This window comes from Halictus rubicundus, chromosome 9 (genome assembly GCF_050948215.1).
Source record: "Halictus rubicundus isolate RS-2024b chromosome 9, iyHalRubi1_principal, whole genome shotgun sequence".
Taxonomy (NCBI): domain Eukaryota; kingdom Metazoa; phylum Arthropoda; class Insecta; order Hymenoptera; family Halictidae; genus Halictus; species Halictus rubicundus.
This window is the reverse complement of record NC_135157.1, coordinates 3,284,964-3,305,661: the sequence shown is the minus strand read 5'-3', so window position 1 is coordinate 3,305,661 and position 20,698 is coordinate 3,284,964. Positions and strand designations below refer to the sequence as shown.

Sequence of the window (20,698 nt, the reverse complement as noted above, 5' to 3'; positions counted from 1 at the left end):
TCTTCTGAATAAGACACTTCGACGAAGTAATGATCTAAAATGATTGATTCGATGTTCTACGCATAATAAACAGATATAAACGAAGCATTTGTCACCTTCCGCTCGTTCTACTAAATCTTTCACTTCACAAACTTTGTCTGCTTCTACATCACTCACCAAAGCGTCCCGAAATAATTTAAGAAAAACCGCAACCCCTCGTTTGCATACTTAAAAAATACGAACGTTCTTTTTTCGCGACGTATTTTTATCCGAATAATCCTTGGATTCGGAGAGTAGATCGATTCTACCTAGAAATGGCTCTTCGCTATGCCCTCTTGGACGTGTAAAGGCTGTCCAAAAATATAGCAAAATGTAAAATAGTAAAAAGATAAAAGGAATTCAAGAGTACCAATTTGTACATTTTTATTAACGTCAAGCCTACCGAGCATTAAACCTGACTATGAAAAATTACTATAAAAATTAAAAGATCCGATTTATCTAGGAAATCTGCAAGTTTTATTGTAACGTGTCCTTGAATAAAGGAATATTCAATCATTTTGCTTAAATGCGTGGTTTATATTTTTAATAAATGAGTAGTATAGTATCAAAATTTATTGCAACTTTTTAGAATTATTATTATTAGTATTATTATCAATTACTATCAGTATTACGTTTTGCAAAAAATATGTTCAAATTTTCGCTTTAAATATTGGAAAACTAAAATTCATAAATATCTCAAAAGTGCACCGGGTCAGTTTGTACTACACAATTGTAAAATAGGAAATCTAAAACCGGTCGTTTCACCTGGTAGGTTTAGTCTGAATACTGTCCTAGAGGTCTTTCGATTTTGGGATACTCTGTGAAGACGCTGGTCCAGGGCTCTTCCAGCCAATCGATGGGAAGATTGGCGCAGTTTCGATACCCTTTGTCGATCGCAGAGAATGTACGCTGTAATCTCACCTTTGTCGAGCAACGTGTTCGTATTTGGCTTTTCCTTTAAATCAAAGATGCCACAACCCTCCCCCCACCCCCCTTCCGACAGCGATGGCCGATCTGACCTTCTTCACGAGTCTCGTTGAATCTCGATTAATTGGATCTCGAAAACGACATTAAACCATAGCCAGCATCCAGGACGAATTATCTCGCGTCCCTGGCTACGCCGATGATATTTCTTTCACCATCTTTCACCGACGCTGGACGCGCGTGGAGTCAAAGGTTATGGGTGAGATCGAAAATTGCCTGGCGGTCGTCGAAATCGGTATCGTGCAGTCCCCGTTGAACCGTGTCGAAGATCTTCTGTAATCGTTTGCGCACAGTTCGTTATCAGGAAATATCAGGCCGTCCCCTGAGTGTTTCCTTTCATATTTGAGAAAACACGAATACGAAATGATGACACACAAGAACGTGGTCACAAGGTTCATTGAATTTGCCTTGACATCCGGTAAGGTAAACGTTCCAGTGTCCGGACGCTTAAGGAATAGCGGTACATAAAACCATAAAATTAAACAAGTTTTGTTTAATTTGGAAGCTAATACAATGTAATTGCTAAAAGTTAGGACAGTCAAACCTTTAACACCTTGACTGCCAAACTAGAAACCTCAAAAATTCCATAAAATCAAAGTAAGTTAATTAATGAAATAAAAATTGAAAAAAATTAAATGTACGATATTCAGTAGTCCTCCAACTGTCTTGCATTTTAGAGATTCTAATCAAATTTGGTACTATGAATATCAACGTAAAAATTCATTTTAAAACCTGGACAAATAATTCCGTCACCCACATGTGGGTGACATGGCAGTCAACGTGTTAAATCATGTTAGGCGTATTTATTTTAACGATTATACCAGAAGGTACAATGTCCCAGTTAGCGGACAACCTAAGAGTACATGTCTCAGTACCTGTATTACATTGTCCCATTAACCGAACACATAATATGTACGAGATTACCTGTTACCTCTTCAGATACAGCTTCAAAAGTTTGTTTTAATTGATCTTGCGTATGTTTTTGTTTTTTCGTTTCTGCCATGCTTAATTCGTAAAAGAGAAAAGATAAAGTTTAATTTTATATGAATCTAAAATTTTAAGGTTATGTACAAAATACTGTACATATACTTGCTTCAAGAACGCACAGATGTCAGTAATAAACACTATTTATTATAATTTACTATATAACATAATTAAATTCTCAATATTTCCACATGAAAACTCACCTGTGCTACATACAGCCACGTGTTGATCGACCAATTACTGGTACAATACAACGGTTCCCTACTGGTACATTGACGAAACTGTTGCCCCAATGTGTAAATCTTATGGTTTTATAATAAAAAAATTAATTTTCTTGCAGATTCGAATATTTGATTTACATATCAAAATATATTTATTTCATTAATTCATTCTCGTAACATAAAATATCAGACATAGCGAAATATTCCTTTAATAAATTAGCGAGATTTCTTAGAGAAAAGCTTAAGAAATTCTTCAACATTTGTTATAGATATGATAAATGTTTCAAAATAATAATTTTTAACTAATAAGTTTTAATTTTATATAATGATTATTTTAATTCATATTAATGTGTGTTCCTACTCTATGCTACTAATTTTTATTTTTACTTATATTAACAAGTAAGGTAAAAAATAAATTATTACTGTCCGGATACCGGGAAATGGTCAGCCACTGGGACGTTTACCTTAGAACGCTATGGATCGAAAATACATACAGCAATATATACAGAAGCTCGTGTATAATTAAGACATGTATAAATTATTTATTACATGTATAAATTACTTTCGTGGAATATTTTCAGTTATTTATGAACAAAATGAATATTTTATATTTTTGGCGGCTTGATCAATGCGAAGTCGTCGTAATGCACAACTGTCCTACGATGGACAACCCCGAAGGAAATAATAAAAGAGAGGGGTTGTCAGGAAAACTGTTGATCAACTGACAGTTGAAGAGTCGACAACTGACCGCCGAACGAACTAGTCAGAAAATCGATAAACCAAACACAATCATATATTTCTGTAGATAATTGTATAATTGAAAAATGAAGCTCTGCTATAGAATGCTGCAACGAGATGCGCGAAGTGCCATCGAAATTCGCAACAGTATTATTTGAAATAGAAATTGATGGGAATATTATTATCCGAAATACTTCTATTTTACATTTCAAGGAAAAACTCGTTTCGGAATAGTAAGTTAGTATTAAAATATATATTTGAAATAACTAGTTCTTTATGCAATTACTATTTAAAAAAAAAAAATGTATGTACGTGCTATTTACAATTTACTTTCACATGTATTGAGACATTACTGTGCTTTGAAACAAAGAGTGGGCAGGCGACCGAAGAAACTGAACGAACAATAGAATCGATATCTTAGAAACTTTATTGTACAAAGATTATGGAACGGTTTGTCGATGAAGTCTGGGGTTGGAGACGCGTGGATGACGGAGAGGGTGCTTGAATGGAGGATCGGACAGACGATCGAGGAGCATGATCCGAGGGAAAGCGAGCCGGTATTTGGCGGTGACCCATGTCGATTGGAGAAGAGCCGGAGATCTCGAGGCTTTCAAACGTTCCTTCGATTCCCTCTTCTTTCCATTATCGCAAGGCGATGGTTATTTCTATCATGCAGCCCGATTGCTTTACACCTTCATCCTCCGATCGTTCGACTTTGCTTCTCTTCGATGTGGTCCCAAGTGCATCACGGCTGCGTCATCGTGGCGAACGTTCATTCGCAACGTCTGCACGTTCCTCCCTAGCCTCGTCCCGAATCGAAATACCATGTACGTGGAAGGGCATTCCTTGGTTATTCTTTGCCGGACCGGATTACCATCGATATGGTTCGGAGGAACGCGAAGAGTTTTCCAAACGGTTCCAGAAGCGTCACACGCGCATGTTCTCAAATCCTTCGATGAACTGCAGCCACGCGCCGCGCCGGTGCCGAGATAAAAATACCGCGCCTGGGTCCTCTCCCGCGTGGAACGACGTCGAAAATGGGGTTTGCTGAATGCATGATGAACGCGTCGACTAATCGCTGTACTCGACCGTCTCCTCGTACTCCATCGACTCGCGCGACCTGGTCGACGACGAGGACACCGATTTGATCGACGTCGAGGACTCGATCACTGACTTCGTCTGCACGCTCTGCTCGGACTTCATCGTCGCGACCGATTTTAACGCCGACGTCACGTTCAACGACTGCTCCACCAGGCTGTCCCCGGATTCGTTTACTGCGAACAGCCAGAACTTTGTTAGCGCGATGTCGAGCACGTGCACTGTTGTGCCAGAGTGATTCGTCTTCCGACGGTCTCTAATTGAACGCGCTCGCCGCGCGTTTCCCCCGACACCCGCGATTTATGTGAATTAAGGAGGTCTTTTAGTCTTAGTTTGAATGATATCAAAAAGGTCCTTGACTATAAACAGATTTTGCTAATTTTTCGAGAAGAACGCAAGCCTCTCGATGATGCTTATGGCAGCACAGCTTTAATTGAAAGCAACGCTCTGAAGGAGTATCGTGGACAGGAATCAATTCACCTTCAGAGGACCGGGGTTGGCCGCCATAGTGGCCAGGGACAAACTTGGGAATTTTGAAAAAATATGCTCTCTGTGACTTTGTTAACACGAGATTGCCGGATGAAAAAGAAGGTTAGCGATTTCCTCTGACAGATTGGTGTTACTGTATGATAATGAGAGTGATCAGATACCTATTAAAAACCAAATCATAATCCTATTAAAAACCTACATATGTTTTAAAAAAATTATTTAAGTTTTTCTATATATATAGCAAAAAAATCGTAATTGAGTCAAATTGTCAATCTAGTGTTAAGGAGTTATTAACGATGAACACGGACCAATCAAAACGCGGCTACAGCGGACGGATTCCGGCTCGGCCAATGCCAACACCAATGTCTGCTCACAGAAAATTTGCAGAATTTTGTAAATGGGATTCCCCTTTCATGCTAGCATTGCTTTGAGACTACGTTGATTGGCGACAGGTTGCTTTGTTCACGCTACCAAAAATTATAAATAAATATTCATGGTTAAGGTATTGTATGCCAACTATATGTCTTTTTACTTTGGATGGTCGTCGCGAATGATTCATCCGCACAGAATGTGAACGATATAAAAGGATGAGAATAATGTTTTTAGATGAACTCGATACGAAAATTATTAACAACAACTCAAAACGTCTCCGATTCAACAACAGGCTACCAAAAAATGTGCAGAGCGATTGGTCGCGTTACAAACGAATTATTAGAATAGACCACAAGTGCATTTCAGTCGAAGAACCATAATTACAGTGTCGTTGGCCATACCAAAATAGACCGTTTCAATGACAAGATCTCCAGATAATCGTGTACGAATCCTACATTCATCGGAGGATTCTTACTCTAAATTGCGTTACCGTGGACAAATCCCGAAGCCGTCCTTTTGTTCCCCGTACAAACCGCACGGACGCGAAAGGATTTCGGAATCGGGGGCCGGGTCGATCGGTTGGTGCTCGAAATTCAAATTCTATTTGCGGGAATTCTGTTACGGTCATCGCGGCGAATCCGGCACGAAAAGCGGATCGAATCGGATTTGTTCCACGCACCTTTAGCGACTTCCATCGTCGAATGAAAGTTCCACTCTGGCTTCACGGAACGCTGTCTGAGGTTTTCCGAAGGAGAAACGGAACAGGAGCGCGAACAACTCGGGATCTAACTCGCGAATGGTCCGAACCTCCGAGCTTCAGGTTATTCTAAGCCGGTAGATGAACGCGGGAGAGGGAAAGTCCGCGGTCACGTGGCGATTCGAGTTGTTGGGCCAGGGGTACCAAGAGGAACGGGCTGTGAAAATGTTCAGCGTGTTTGGAGGTTTTTACGACGTGGCGGGGAATATTCGTGGAATTTCGAATGGCTCGCGACGTATGCGTCCCGACGCTGAGTCAATGTTCCTCGGACAGCGACAGTGACAAACGCCCCTGTCTAAGCAAAGCCAAACTTTTCCTGTATCAGACCCTCGCTGGAATATTGAACGACCGGAGTAACGGCAACGGGTTGCACGTTCGTTTACCACTAAACCTATCGAGCACTAAAAGCCACTTGGCGCACACGGTGACGTGCAAAATTAATCCAGTCGAACCACTTTTTCAAAAAATTCGCTATTTACTCAGTACTCAACTACATGATGTGAAAAAGAAATTTTGAAAAAATTGCAATTGGTCGGAGTTACAGAGAACATAAAAGTTGTTGTTTACAACTTTTTATATAAGGATATATTGAAAATTTAAAAAATAAGTTTTGTAGATCTGTGTCAATTATACATATTCTGCAATCGTCGCCATCTTTAAACGTTTGTAGCTGATTGCAACGTTGACTGATTTAATTATTAAAACTCTTGACCGATATAATTAATTAGGATCCCAAAAAGATGGTATAGTTGAAGTAGGTTGGTGTTAATTTGGCGAGGGTGCGGGAAGGGCCGGCCATTAGGCTCCTTCAGCTTTGGGACCGGCCGGCTCCTCCAAGAACTAAAAATGTTTTTCCTTGTACTATTGATCGTAACGGACTATTCCATCGTTAATGGTAATTCCACGATCAGAATTTTAGACTTAATCAAAGCCTAATTATTACTGATATAAAATAACGTACTGATTAAATAAATTACTTGGATGTGAGAAAATTGTTTAGGTTGTTGAGTTGCCAGTCACAGTGCTAAATAATTCACTATTTTTCTTTGTTTAATAAGATGATAGCAAAGGTCGTGCCCGATTCGAACATAGAACACAAATTATTCTAATCTGAAATACCACTTTTATTAATCAACAGACTGCGGATTTTATGCATTTGTAACAAACTGAGTTGATCAAAATGCAAAACAGTGGAGGCATTTAAAGGATTTAAAAACACTTCTGTATTGTTTTCAACTCGATAAAATAATTAAGAAAGGAAATAAATGTCAATTTTTATTTTGCATAAAAATCCACAGTCTACTAATCAATCATATAGTCACCACCATTTCTATAATTATTTTCCACCGTTTTGCAAACTGACGGATTCTTATTTCGTAAAAACTGCGTGGATTTCCTTCAAAGAAAGTCTTAAGGTCTCTGAAAATCGTTCGGGAACTTTTGCAATCATGCAATAGAATCGGATTGGACGGTTTTTTTAATCTTGTAGCAAGCGAACTCGTTTCCAAATGGACCTTTATTTTTTATTCTTCTCTGTAGAATCCTGAAGAGGTAAGGAATCTCATTTATCAAAGTAAAACAATCCAATGTATCTGCAGACAACTCAATTCTCCCAGTGCACTGGCTATTCGGAGACCATAAAACGCTGTTGTTGCAAACAGGGACGAAAGGCTTTTGTTAATTGAACGACAAGTCTATTGAACTGCACAGGGCCGATCCTAATATTCCGGCAAATGAGATCCTTTCCTCGAGTTTCTCTCCGGAGACTTCTCTTCATTGAAGTCGAGTTACTCTCTCTCTCTCTCTCTCTCTCTCTCTCTCTCTCTCTCTCTCTCTCTCTCTCTCTCTCTCTCTCTCTCTCTCTCTCTCTCTCTCTCTCTCTCTCTCTCTCTCTCCCTCTCTCTCTCACTCTCTCTCTTTCTTTCTCTCTCTCTCTCTCGGAGCTCGGATCATCCGTTCGTTTCACAAGCCAGGATACAAGCCGATGTATTATACTATATCGGACCGTTGTAAACATATTATCGACTACCGTTCTCATAGGAAAAGAATTCCTCGCGTCTACGAAACTGTGAGATGCACGGTGCCGAGTGACGTTACTCTTCGACGATTGTTATCCGAGGAAACAGCTTCTGTTTATATTTGACGATGAATCACCGGTCGCAAACGCTGTTCAGTTAGAGCATGTGAACATATTGTACTTCGACGAACACGATCGCATACTCATCGGTCCGGTACACACCCGTTTGATTTCATTTTGCCATTTTTAGTTTGGAATATCTTCCTCCGCTGAGGATTTTTTAAAATATTTATTATAATATCAAAGTCTTAAATAATGGGAGAAATGAATGTATACTGATATTTTGGTATGTACATGATAAAATTGTATATTTACAACTTCAGAAGTGAAATACGATGTCGTCGATATGTTGACATTCGCCCTGAAAGGTTTAAAGGTTAATAATATTTAACACACTCTGAGTTCTATATTTCCCAGAAATAAAAAACACAAATATTTGCTCAGGCATAAAAATGAATTTCCGTACTAATATACTGATTGTATCAAAGGTTAGGATCTGCAAAATGCATGAAAGTTAAAACTGTACTCATTGTCAGTATCAGATATTTTAACTTTCCACTTTTTGGATCATTAAATAAATTGCTTGATTTTCGAGATTATTAGTAAAAGAAAAGAGATAGAAATTACAAAAATTACAAATAAGAATAGACACCAAAGCTATCAATCAAAGCTTAGCATTTAAAAATATTTGAAAAATAAAGACGTATGGCATATGCCAGTCTCTGTACAGTCGCAGATATAAAAATAGTTAGACATTTGTATGAGATAATAGAGATCCAAAATTAGTTGGCACGCAAATGTCTTCACCTGCTAGAGTGAATTTTAAACAATCACAGTTCAGCAGATTTTTCCATACGAGATTCACTATACTATTTCATAAACTTTTTAAAACAACTGTTAGTAGAGAAAAATATCGTAAAAGATTAAAAAAAAAGAAACAAATTTCTCATGAGATTACGAATGGTATAAAATTTAATTAACCTCGTTAAGTTTAATCTTTTACAAATGATTAATTTCGAATTTTTCTTTTCATCGGGAGATCTAGATTATCTAGATTAAATTATAACATTAGATATTTTTAAAACGTTCAACAACTTAACTTGTAACGTGACACACAATGGCAGCCATTGTTTCAGTCCGTTGCTCAATACATCACAACATTTTCATGGTACAAGACAACGTGTACTAACATTCCGTCATCAGATGCAGTCATCAATAAATTACGTATCTTTGTGCACCTATACAGTTTTCTGCATTATTTGATACAAATGGCAATTAAATGAGCATACAGTCGTTGCCAAATGTCTCCGGCCAAAATGTAATTCTATCGTAGTAGCTAAAGTGGCTGATATGAAACTGCATTGCAAAACTACTACGTATTTTCTTAATTGAAACAAACATTAAGCAAAAATTCTTTAATTGATAATAATCAAGAAATAAATTCCGAATATATTCGACGAAAAAAAAATATATGTTTTTGAATACTTTATTCTTTAATTTGTGCTTAGCTAAAACTGCATTCTGACACTAAATTTACCACTAATAATACGTCAAATGAAATTGTGTTGTTCGAAATTTCGTTTTCGAGAAAATTGTATTTGAAGATTTGTCAAGTTCATGAGCTGTTGAACAGAGAAATTGGCAGCGTGTCTGACCATGGCCTGCCGATTCTACTTCGAGTAAATGCTGATGCACGAGCACCTAACTTCTTCCAGAAAAGCTTCTCGAAAACGAAACCGTGTTTCAACACAATTATGAAATTAGTAATCTTGATTATTTACAAAATAGCGGCACTTTGAATCCAGATTATTGGTTAACTTGTTGAATTGGAGTCGTTTTGAGATTGCTCTTTTCGATCTTCCATACTATGGATCCTTAAAAATTAGTCTAGTAATAGACTAAGTGGCACTTTTTTGCTCCTTATCACGGTGATCATGTTATCGCAGTTAATCGAGCAGCTACAGGTTGTACGGATTCAAACAAATCCTTTTGTACACATTCAGGAACACTTAATTGCCTCTTCAGCATTTTATCTAATCCTGTTTTAACAAACACGTATTAGGCATTTGAATAAGTTTCTGCGTTTCTTTTGGTAAATAAAAATCCTGTGATCGGATTATGTGTGAACACGTTGGTAGCACGCGATAAACCCCATTTTTTAATATTGTAAAAAGAAATAAGTTTGAGAATATCTCAGTAATTATTACTTTTAAGCTCCACTTGATATGACACTTTGTTACTCAGAATTTGGTACTTTATCTAAATTCGAGAAACAATATTGGCCATTCCATTTAAAAAGTAAATTTTATAATTTTATAATTTTGAAATTAAAGTAACAAAGAACAGATTCCAGCATCGTATATCCCCCTGGAAACTATGCAACATTTTTTTTTTAATTTTTTAGTACTAGAAATAACTTACGAGTTATTTGAAGTCGTGATAATTGGAGACTAAATAATCCAAATGTTCTGAAGTTAAAGAGACTTTATATTTTGAAATTGTCGTACAAATTAGATTCCAGCTGTCGGGAGTGAAGTGCGAATCAATCTCGAGCGGAGAACAACGGAGGCGGCGGAAAAATTGAAAGCAGAATGCGTGCGAGGCTTTTACTGTTCGCGAAAATGGACCGAAAGGGTTACAGGAAAAGGGGAGGACGAGTGTTTTACTATGAATCGCAACCGTGTTCCGAGCAGACGGCCAACTCAGATTTCGCAACCGGCCATTTCCGGAAGCTGCGACTCCTTCAATCGTTCGTTCTCGCGAAATTTCAACGAGAAAAATCACGGCGAAGGTTTCGGGAGATTTTCGTTCGTAAATTATGCTCGACTTTCGGTCGAGTAATTTACACTGGCATTCTTTCTTGTTGCCTGTCAACCCGGCCGCGGTGATCATGGTGGAAAAGCTCGTTACGCCAGATTCGTTACGCTTCTCCTACCACGTTCTTTTGTCTCCCGAGCTCCACGCTCATCGTTCGGTTACTAAATTTAATAGCTGACTTTCCGGGCTGGAAAATGACTCAAATCGCTGACATAGCTTTTCCGAGTGTCCGTGACTAATAATCGATGACTAACGCTAATATTAGCGAATTTTCGTGGACACCGTCCAAGGTCCCGCTGTTTTTCGAGCGATAAATATCGAACTAGTGTCAACTAATGTCGAATACGCTCTAATTAAAATCACGGAAATTTTAACGCAATTGCATAGAGATTTGGTGCGGCCGAAACTCCGCCTAGAAGTATTGGCACGCCTACGAAGGATGAATATAACCTAGATCATTTTTAGAAAATTATTAGATCTTTCCAAAATGTCGTTTCAAACAGATGACATTAATTTTCTCGTCTACAGGGTGTCTCTTTATTAACATATCGTTTGAGTAAGCGAAACTGTGAATTTTCTTACAAATTTAAAATAGATATGTTGCTGGAACGATAATAGACACGTTGCTAGCCATATTTCTTGTTGATGTTAAACACGTCACGTGTACGACGGCGTAATAAACACAAAACGTATCTGAGACGACTTTGCACGTCAAGGGAATAATCGTGATAGCTAGACTGCGGATTTTATGCATTTATGACAGAAATGAGTAGGTGTAATTCAAAACAGTAAAAAGATTAAAGGAGTTTAACAATGTCGATATACCATTTTTAACATATAAAAATCATTAATGAGCATAACAAATTTTTAGTTAGCTCCTGTAGATTGCAATTGATGTATAAAAATTTTATTTTGCATAAAGTTCCGCAGTCTAGTGATAGCTCAATAAATATTTTATTCTCACTGGCAATGTTCGGTACAAAAGAAGCTTAAAAATATTCTTTTCAGTAATAATTCCTAAAGAATGAATTATTTTACTGGGAATGACTTCTTGATTCCCGACTAAAATTGTCATTTCTATTGAACAATGTACACATGTATCAAGTTCTTAGCTGTGAATAACAGATTTTTGAAAATTATTGGATCACTGCTGGAACAAATTGCACTATATCGACGAAACATCACACTTGTTCATCAAACCAACAAATTCTCCTGATACTCGCGGCCGGGGTTGTACGGCGTCTGCCAGACGATCACGAGCCGTCGCGAGAATAGTGGTTTTATTTATATTTGTTGTAACAAAGCGATGAGTCAGACTGTCCTATTTCTACGCGGCGTAACGAGCTCGCTCAAGGTGATTCTCATCGCATCAATTTCGTCGGAAAATTGAGACCGTCGAAGGAACTTTCGCCCGCGAGAACGCTCCATATGTTTGTGGCGTGAGATAAATGTATGCGAATGTAATTTAGGAGACGCGACACGCAGTGAAAACGTTTGATCGCTTTTCTGGACAAAATAATGGAACTAAAATTAACAAAATATTTCTAACCGCGAGAAAGCTTTGCCTCGGGCTATTTCACAATAGCATTGTAAGCGATTTATGGACATGATACACGAAACTAAAATTGTTTTGATATTCAAAACGCCTGCAAAGTTATCCTCAGACTGTTTTACAATATCATTATGAACGATTCATGGGCATGGTACACAAATTGTACTGTCAAATAATATTATGACAGTAAACATCGCTTAACTTTTAGGTAGGGTTTTATCGATAATATAATGCATTCGTTTCGTTTATGAATAACTGAAAATATTCCATAAAAGTAATTCATACATATTATTGATTTACTTTATTTGCTTTAAACAGAACACATTTTTCGACACTTATTTCCTATATTCGAATGCAAATAACAAATCGCTATTTGTTATTATAGTTCAGAGTAAATACTGAATAGTATTTGCTCGAGATTAGAGCACTAAATGGAATATTATTTTCGAATTTTATTTGGTTGAAACACTAAATGAAATAGTATTTCCAAATAGCACTTGCATATGGAAATATTTCAGTTGTTTACTATTTTATCTCAAACTATTTCAAATTTTCCCCAGCCCTATCCAAAAGTAGATTTGTCTTGATATTCGACAGATTCTTCGATAGCATCGCTTTGAACGGTCCATAAACGCTATGCTCGGGAGTAAAATAGTCCTGATGCTCCGCAAGCATGCAAACTTATACTTCGACGCTTTCAAGGGCTAATAGAGTACCAATAACGCGATACGAAGCACAGTGTCTATGTAGTAACTTCCTGGCCTCATCGCTCGCCGGAAACCATCGTAAACTAGAACCCCTTGAGCGGAGTGTCTCGTTAATCGGCTTCCTCGCGGGTGAACGTAAATTTCTAGTGGCCCTTGCGTAAAAGCTTGATGAGGACCGGGACCACGAAAACCTTTCACGAAATCCGAAAAACCGGCCTCCCTGCGTGAAACGTATTTTACCGAGCACGTCTCCTGCGGGGCCGTTTTCGTCCGCTTAACTAACAATAAGTACCACAGGCGAAGCCGTGACTCTTTCTTGGGAACTATCTTCGCTGCGACGTCGCTATGTTTCAAGCACGGGGAACGCACTGATGCAAAAAGAACCGTGGAAAAGGCATCGATGGATTTTTTTACAAATGGCAGAATAACATCATCCCATACGCGGAAAACGTGTCAAATTGACAGGAAGGTCGGGCGAGGTTTAATAATTTGAGTAGGTCGAAAGTTTAGTATTATACTCTTCCATTCTTGCGATTTTCCTGCTGTTTCAAATTATGGTTACAAATTGACATTTATTTTTAACAAATTCGTAGTCTACTTGTAACGAACAAACGTTTCAGAACGAATTAGTTCGATGTAGGATACGCCACTGTATTTTAAAAGAACCTAACGTGTCCGGTAATTGGAGATCTCCCCATAATGCTGGAAACTGGGTCAGAAACCCCTAGAGAGGTTCTTCTCGTGGTAACGTATAAATAACAACGGTATGAATTTAGTTCACAATTTTTACGGTTTCGGACCCAGCGTGCGATGCTTTCCGGCCAAGAACAATGCTTGTGCATTCCTCCGGCTTGGCACGTGCGTGCACCAATCGCGAAGATGGCGCTCAGGGTGGCAGGGTTATATATAAATGGAGATCTCGTCGAGAAAACGAAAAACCGGTGCAAATATTTACACCGTCTATTTGGAGAGACGGCCGGAACGCATCGGCCAGGAGACTCATCTCCTCCGTATACGACGCAATAATTCCACGTAATAGCCCAGAGATTACCGAACCCGATGACAACAGAGCCTCTTTACGATCCCTCGAGATCGTTTCTCGTAGAACGGTATGATAACAATCGCGGACGAAGCAGTCGATGGACACAGCTTTTTCGACAATCTGTTTTTCTTTTTTTTTTACGGTTTACTCTTTCCTTGGGAAACCAGTAAGTGGAGAAGCTGATACAGCAACCACATTGAAATCGAAACTTGTAAGGAAATCTGTGCACGTTTAATAACAGGTTCCTTTCCCAAGGACTTCGGCGACTCGAAAGAGTAATTGTTTCAATTCCCTTTCTTGCTAAGGATGTATGCAGTGATTGATTCTCTTTTGCAATATTATCAAGATATTTACTGTCGTTTTATCGGGTCTGTATTCGAGTATTCAATTATTGAATGAGCAACCCGCGGACTATAGTGGCCCAGAAGTGGAAACCTAAGACTACGCGCGGGCCGCAACGAACGCGATATTAAATACTTAAACATAATAATCGAATAATTTTAGTTTGTGGGCTGTATTTGTTATTTCTTACAAAGATTTACAATAAAACGCTCTTTTTTTATTTGATCTACTATTTTTTATTATTAGATGATATATTGTAAAAATATTTCCAACAAAAGTCACTCGGTATTCAGCTAACAATAAATTATGATAATGAAAATTTTCTTGAAAGCTTGTATGCAATAAAAATTAAAGGTGACTACAATTTTTGCCATGAAATCATATAATTTTTTTCTGTAAATCAGTGCGTCTTTGTATTCTTTTTAAAAAAGTATTAAGGTATTTATGTCGAAAATTGATTAATTTAGAAGTTGTGCCACAGGACCAAGTGCGGCCCGCAGAGTATTGAATTCGAACCGAAGTTCTTAGCGTTTCTCTAGTAAAAATTCAAAGGTAAAATAAAGATATTCATACATAGATTTATTCAATAATATATTTTCCATTCTGTTCCATTACTTTTTGCCATTTTTCGGGTAACGTATCATGTTATTGAACAAACCTATGAATAAGTGTCCTTAATTTCATCACAGAATGTTACTGTAAAAACGCCACGAACCTTCGTTCCAGTCCAGAATATTTATTGCAATCTGATTTAATTATTATTATTAATTGCCATTAATATTTCACTTTGTAAAAGATATGTTCAAATTTTCACTGTAAATATTGGAAAATTAATATTCATAAATATCTCTAAAGTGCTTGGATGGACACAGCCAGTTTTTATACTACCCGAATATTGATATTACTTCAGTGTATCGCGACTTCCAAACGCCGAGTTAACATTATGTGAATGGTTAGGTATAGTGGACTGTATGCAAAGGTATTAAAAAACTGCGGATAACTACGTGAACTATTGGGAGATGTATTTCAAAGTGTGTAGTGTGGAACAGGATATGTAGTATGAGAATACTGAGAGCTAAAATAATTGAAAAATCCGGAGCCAACAATTGACTCACACCACTTTTAAATAAAACGGCTTAAATCTAAGAATCTACGACCACAATTTCATGAATTTTCAACGAGAAGATTTCAGTTCACATTTTTGCGGATCCGGAACATTAGGCATTCCCATTCCTCATTGCAACGGATCGAAAGGAGAGTACGAACTCGCATAATCGCGAGGCGAAGATCGTAACCAATCGATGTAATCCTTGATCGAAGATGTTCGCCAACTAACGAGGCTTACGATACCTAGAAAAGGATGTTACCGACATTCCACGTCTGGTGATTCATCCTGTCGAATGACGGACGCCTAATCGTCTCGCTAACACCTATTCACGTTCAACGATGTTCCAAATCGCATTACGAATTTTTGGGGGGTAGATTTACTATCGGCTAGATTCACTCCTGCAACGAATTGGCGAAACAGATTTATTCGTCGGTTGTTTTCGTTCTCCGAAATATATTTATTCCATTCAACAGAGTCATTAACATTTTAAACATTGCCGCGGTAGGAGCTGGCCGTTTCCCCGTTTAATCCTACGGGCGATAGCAATCGTTTCTCGTGAAACGCGTTTTATCGTGTCCTGCTTTTCATCAGGACCGTCGATAATTATTTCTCGACACTTTGACCGGGTAAAGCTGTTTATAAATTCATTCAGCGGTGAAGTTGCACTCCTATGCAACGTCGGCATCGTTGTTTACTCTGCCACCGTGACGCAGACTTTGGCCGAATGATTGGTTATTTTTCGGTAGTTAATTAAAAAAAAAAGGGGTCGCGCACGTGCCTCTATATTTACACGGAATGTTTGATTTATCAATATTGGAAGGGAAATGTTCTAGTGAGACCCGCCTGTGTGCGGTGTTAATTAAACACAGTTCGATGAAAGGTTTACTCGGAATTTTTATGGAGGCGGATTTGTAAAAGATATGAAATAAAATACGGCAGTGTTGAGAAAATTTCTTTGCTGGTGCACGTGCATTTCTTGTTTTGAAGCAAATTGCGCGATATTCTATATACAGGGTGAGTCCGAAGAAACAGAACACCTAAATATCTCCGTTACTCTTCGTTGTACAAAAAAACTTCTTAGGACAAAGTTACACTGTTTGAAGAGCCACATGTAACGGTGTATTTTTCTAGAGATTTCAAGGTCATCGATGTTTTTTAAATGGAATGATATGTCTTCGTTAACGTAACGTTGTAGCTGACAAAATAACGAATTCATCCATGTAACACAACATGACCTACAAATGACCTTCAACCCAGAAAAATGGAATAAATAAAATTCAACGTGTAAGATTCATTAAATCTCATAAAAAAATGACCTTGAAAATTTTTTCCTTACACCGTTACATGTGGCTCTTCAAACAGTGTAACTTTGTCCTAAGAAGTTTTTTTGTACAACGAAGAGTAATGGAGATATTTAGGTGTTCTGTTTCTTCGGACTCACCCTGTAGTTAGCCTATTTTAGAAAGCATCATCCGAGGATTGAACTTGCAGTTTTAAAAAAGGGGTCTCCCTGCCAAAGCTTTGAATTCTTCAATTGATATTGTCTTTGGCCAATATTATATCGTATACTGGTCTCTTTTATTTTTCTGTTTTATTTTTTAACTGGTTTCTACCGAATTACCTCCATCATCTTTCTTGCATTTTCTCCGCCTCGGAAGTAGCTCGTGGTGATGGAAACGGTAGATACAAAATAGATAATTAGGCTGCGGATCTTTATGCAAAATAAAAATATTCTATTTCAATTGCAACAAACTGGAGCGAAATAGAAATTTATTTTCTTTCTTATTATATTTAATAGGTTGAAAATAGTGTAATAGTATTTTTTAATTCTTTTAATGTTTTCACTATCTTAAATTACACCTCTCCATTTCTGTCATAAATGCATAAAATTCGCAATCTATAAGTATTCCGTTTCAAAACAAAGATCGTGATATTGTTTTGTGATATTCTTTTAGCTTCTTAACATTTAACCTTTCACTTTTTTGGTAGTTTACAATGCGTATTAATTGGTATTAATTAAATGACTTTGAAGACAACGGAACAGGTGGTTGATTTCAGACGAATGACTTCTTTGATTGCGTTATCTTGCATCAATCTCACCTGACGCAGCTTCTGAATTCATGCCAACGGTTAGATGTTGTTTATTGGGCAACATTAAGTTGTTTTGCAAACTCCTTTTCTGTTTTAAAAGGATTAGCTTACAATCATTGATCCCGTTTTTCATCTTCAAACTTTGCTATACTCTCGAACGTTTCTGTCCATTTTGAAAACTGTTGCACCTATTTTTACATGCATTATAAGTCACAGTAGTTCTACTTTGAAAAAGCAAATGAGTTCATTACTCTGAAAAGCATTTTTTCAAATGTATAAAGAATACTCATTTTGAGAAGTAGCACTCCCGAAGCACAATATGGTGGATAAAGGTTTTCAATTTAGAATAATGTTACACCAGCGAGATGTGTTTTGTTGCAAAAGTATACTTTTTCCAAAATCAGTACAGAAAGCAAGATTCGGTTTCAAAACTCAACGAAACGATGAATGTTTTGTACCAGAGCTTTCGCAATTGTCTAGTCACGTTAAAGCTAAACCGGGCCGGTAAGAGTATTGTTACACAGAGGTTCTCTATACCAATTTGCTGGGAATAACAGACATAGACGGATGCATGTTCTAAAATACGTATGCAGTTACAGTTGGGTCACTACAAGAATAAAACATTGTAGTCGAGATATATTATGTTTCAACTCGTGTGCGTCAGACGGTTATATATTACGGTATGGTAGACGTTTAATGTCGTATAAAAAGTGCATCCAATTTTCACAATTTGTTTCACTTGTATTCTACTTTTTATTAAAAAGAAAGATTTTTCATTTCTTTTGACCATTTCATCGTTTTCTTTTTTCACCTGTATTACGAACATGTTGTGTAAATCGTACTTTTCTCTTGGACATTTTAATATCTGAAATGATTTAAAAAAAATAATATTCTGGAATACTCTTCACAAGTTTTACTATGAAATTCGTAAAACTGCTGGATTTATACTGAAAACTTTAAACGGTAGTATGACGATACACGATCAGGGCTTTACACGACCACACTAGTTCCTCATTTTTGTTCCATAAAACAAAGGAAAAAAATCGTACATCAATTTTTAAGGAATCGTTATAAAGAGGAGGCTTCAATCCCCAAATCTATGGTAGTTTCACTTACCAGGAAAATGTTCGAAAATTTTTGGAGACATTTGAATTTACAGCACTTTTTAGGAAAAATGGACCTTCAATTTCTCTCACCTGCCACATCATAGATAAATATTTTAGAGGAAAATGAACACTGCTTTACGAAAGTAGAGGTTTCAAGCTTTAAGACGAGGCTTATGGTTGTTCCATTTGTTTTTACGAAATTATGTCAATTTAAATATCGAAATTTTTTCGAGAATCAAAAATGTAGTGTGCAAACACTTTTTGTATTATCTGTAGCACACTTTTTCAACAAATACTACTAAAATATTTTAATAAATGTCTACTGAAATATTGTAAAATAATGTTATGTATAAAAAATTGTTGGCACGCTCTTCAACCGTTCTAAGACACGTATGTAACTTCTTGAAGGTAAGCAGCGAGTGGTTCAACGGAAAGTAAAGTTCGTCGAGCAACTCGGCGGTGGTTGTTTCGTCGAACTACCCTCGGTAACTCTGAAATCTTCGATACACATCAAGCCTACACACGGCAGACGCCGTAAACCTCCCCCTTCGAAGGGTGGAAAAAGGTTTTCCCGCTTCACGCTCAGATTCTTATTTGATCATATCGAGTCGTTTACCGTCTTACGTTCATTTTCTCTCACAGATCACAGATTAATGCGGCGTCTATCGCGCCTTTCTTCGCGTCTGTTTTCTGTGAGACGTTGTGCCCACGTGAATTCGTTTAAGCTTAGTCGAACGATCGATAAACCGGCCGACCGTCGACTCGAGACGAAACTGTGTTCAACGAACTCGAGAATATGCGCGAAACTCGGCCCCCTTATTCTTTTCTTGCGACTCCCTTTTTTCCGTGGAACGTTCTATGGTAATCGAACAACAAATCTCGGCCCTCGTCCGGATTTACGCAATGTTTCGTGTAATGTTCCACTGATACGGAAATTCAATTCGCAGGGGAAACCGATTTCATGGACACTGCGAGCCATTGCGTCAACGTTCCGGAAAGATTCGATTCGGATCTGACTCATTAACCGACCACCCACTCTTTTCTGATTTTATACTGCCTGGAGAATTCGCTAAACCGATAAATTACTATCAAATGTCTGCACGGTGTTTGGTTTCCATTGAAGTTCAAACGAATTTTTACAATGCGTAGGAGCAGTACTAACTGCGTGTTCTAAATTCACTTCTTCCTTTCTTCCAGAATTTTCATAGAGATAAGAGGATTTAATTTCATTGGGAATAGATTAATTCGTATGTTTATGTCCTGTCAATAATAACAAAAACTTTACCTTGGAAAGGCAGAAATTTTTAACTTTTTACTATATAATCTTGTACATCTTGACGAGAAAATGCCAAAAATCGAAGTTTTAAGGCGAGGAATTGACTGGTTATTAAGTTATGCGTGTTTAAAGTTGAGCGATTTTAATGCGTTAAGTGCGGAGCTTGTATTTATGGACTTTTCGTTCACGCTGCAAGTAAATGCAAATAAATCCCAACCATCTTGAATTATACCTTCTCTTTGAGATCCCGTATATGATTCTCTAAAATTTAATTTTTGTTCGATGACAGCTTGTCCCAGAACAAAGTGTAATCGCTCAAACTTTAAACGCGCATAACTTTTGAACCTGTGAATTCCTCACCTAAAACTTCGATTTTTGGCATTTTGGCATTTGTACAGGATTACGTAATAAAAAGTTGAAAATTTCTAGGTTGTCAAGGTGGACTTAAGCCACTATTGTCATTTAATCTGTATGTTGTACGCACCGCCTTGAAGTAGACACCGATAATAAGGAAACTATTATAAAATTAAAGTAACACAACTTAGAAAATGAAGAGTCAAGATGAATTTAACAGCACATCCCTTAATGATAAATGCAGGTGGCAGCATTACAATCTTGTAAAATACATTAATAAATCATACATATTTTCCCAACCATTTCTAGTTTCTCAAAATATATTTTGCTCAACGTCCCCTTCGAGTAAACTTATCATTACTAGACGCGCTGATTTTTATGCAATTACGAACAACGTTGAAGATCATTACTATGTTGTTTTCATTGTATCAAATATATTAAAGAGTGAAATTAATTTTTATTTGTTCCTTGCTTTTCAAAAACGACGCAAAATATTTTGACCTTACATAAAGGCTCGTAGTCTAATAATTATTTTTAAACTTTCCAAGCGTAGTTGCGCCTATGA

At 37.4% G+C, this 20,698-nt stretch overlaps 1 protein-coding gene and 1 long non-coding RNA gene across 2 annotated transcripts in view; one reads left to right on the top strand and one right to left on the bottom strand.

Annotated features, from left to right (window-relative positions):
• The window catches only part of LOC143357356 (GTP-binding protein Rit2), a 75,376-nt gene that overhangs the window by 33,732 nt on the left and 20,946 nt on the right, over positions 1-20,698 (top strand). The gene's annotated exons all lie outside the window — the stretch shown is intronic.
• LOC143357171 (uncharacterized) lies at positions 3,350-5,735 on the bottom strand. Its single transcript, XR_013082780.1, has 2 exons — positions 5,584-5,735; positions 3,350-4,219 (listed from the first exon to the last, which is right to left on the bottom strand). It is a non-coding gene; the product is annotated as an uncharacterized LOC143357171 (long non-coding RNA).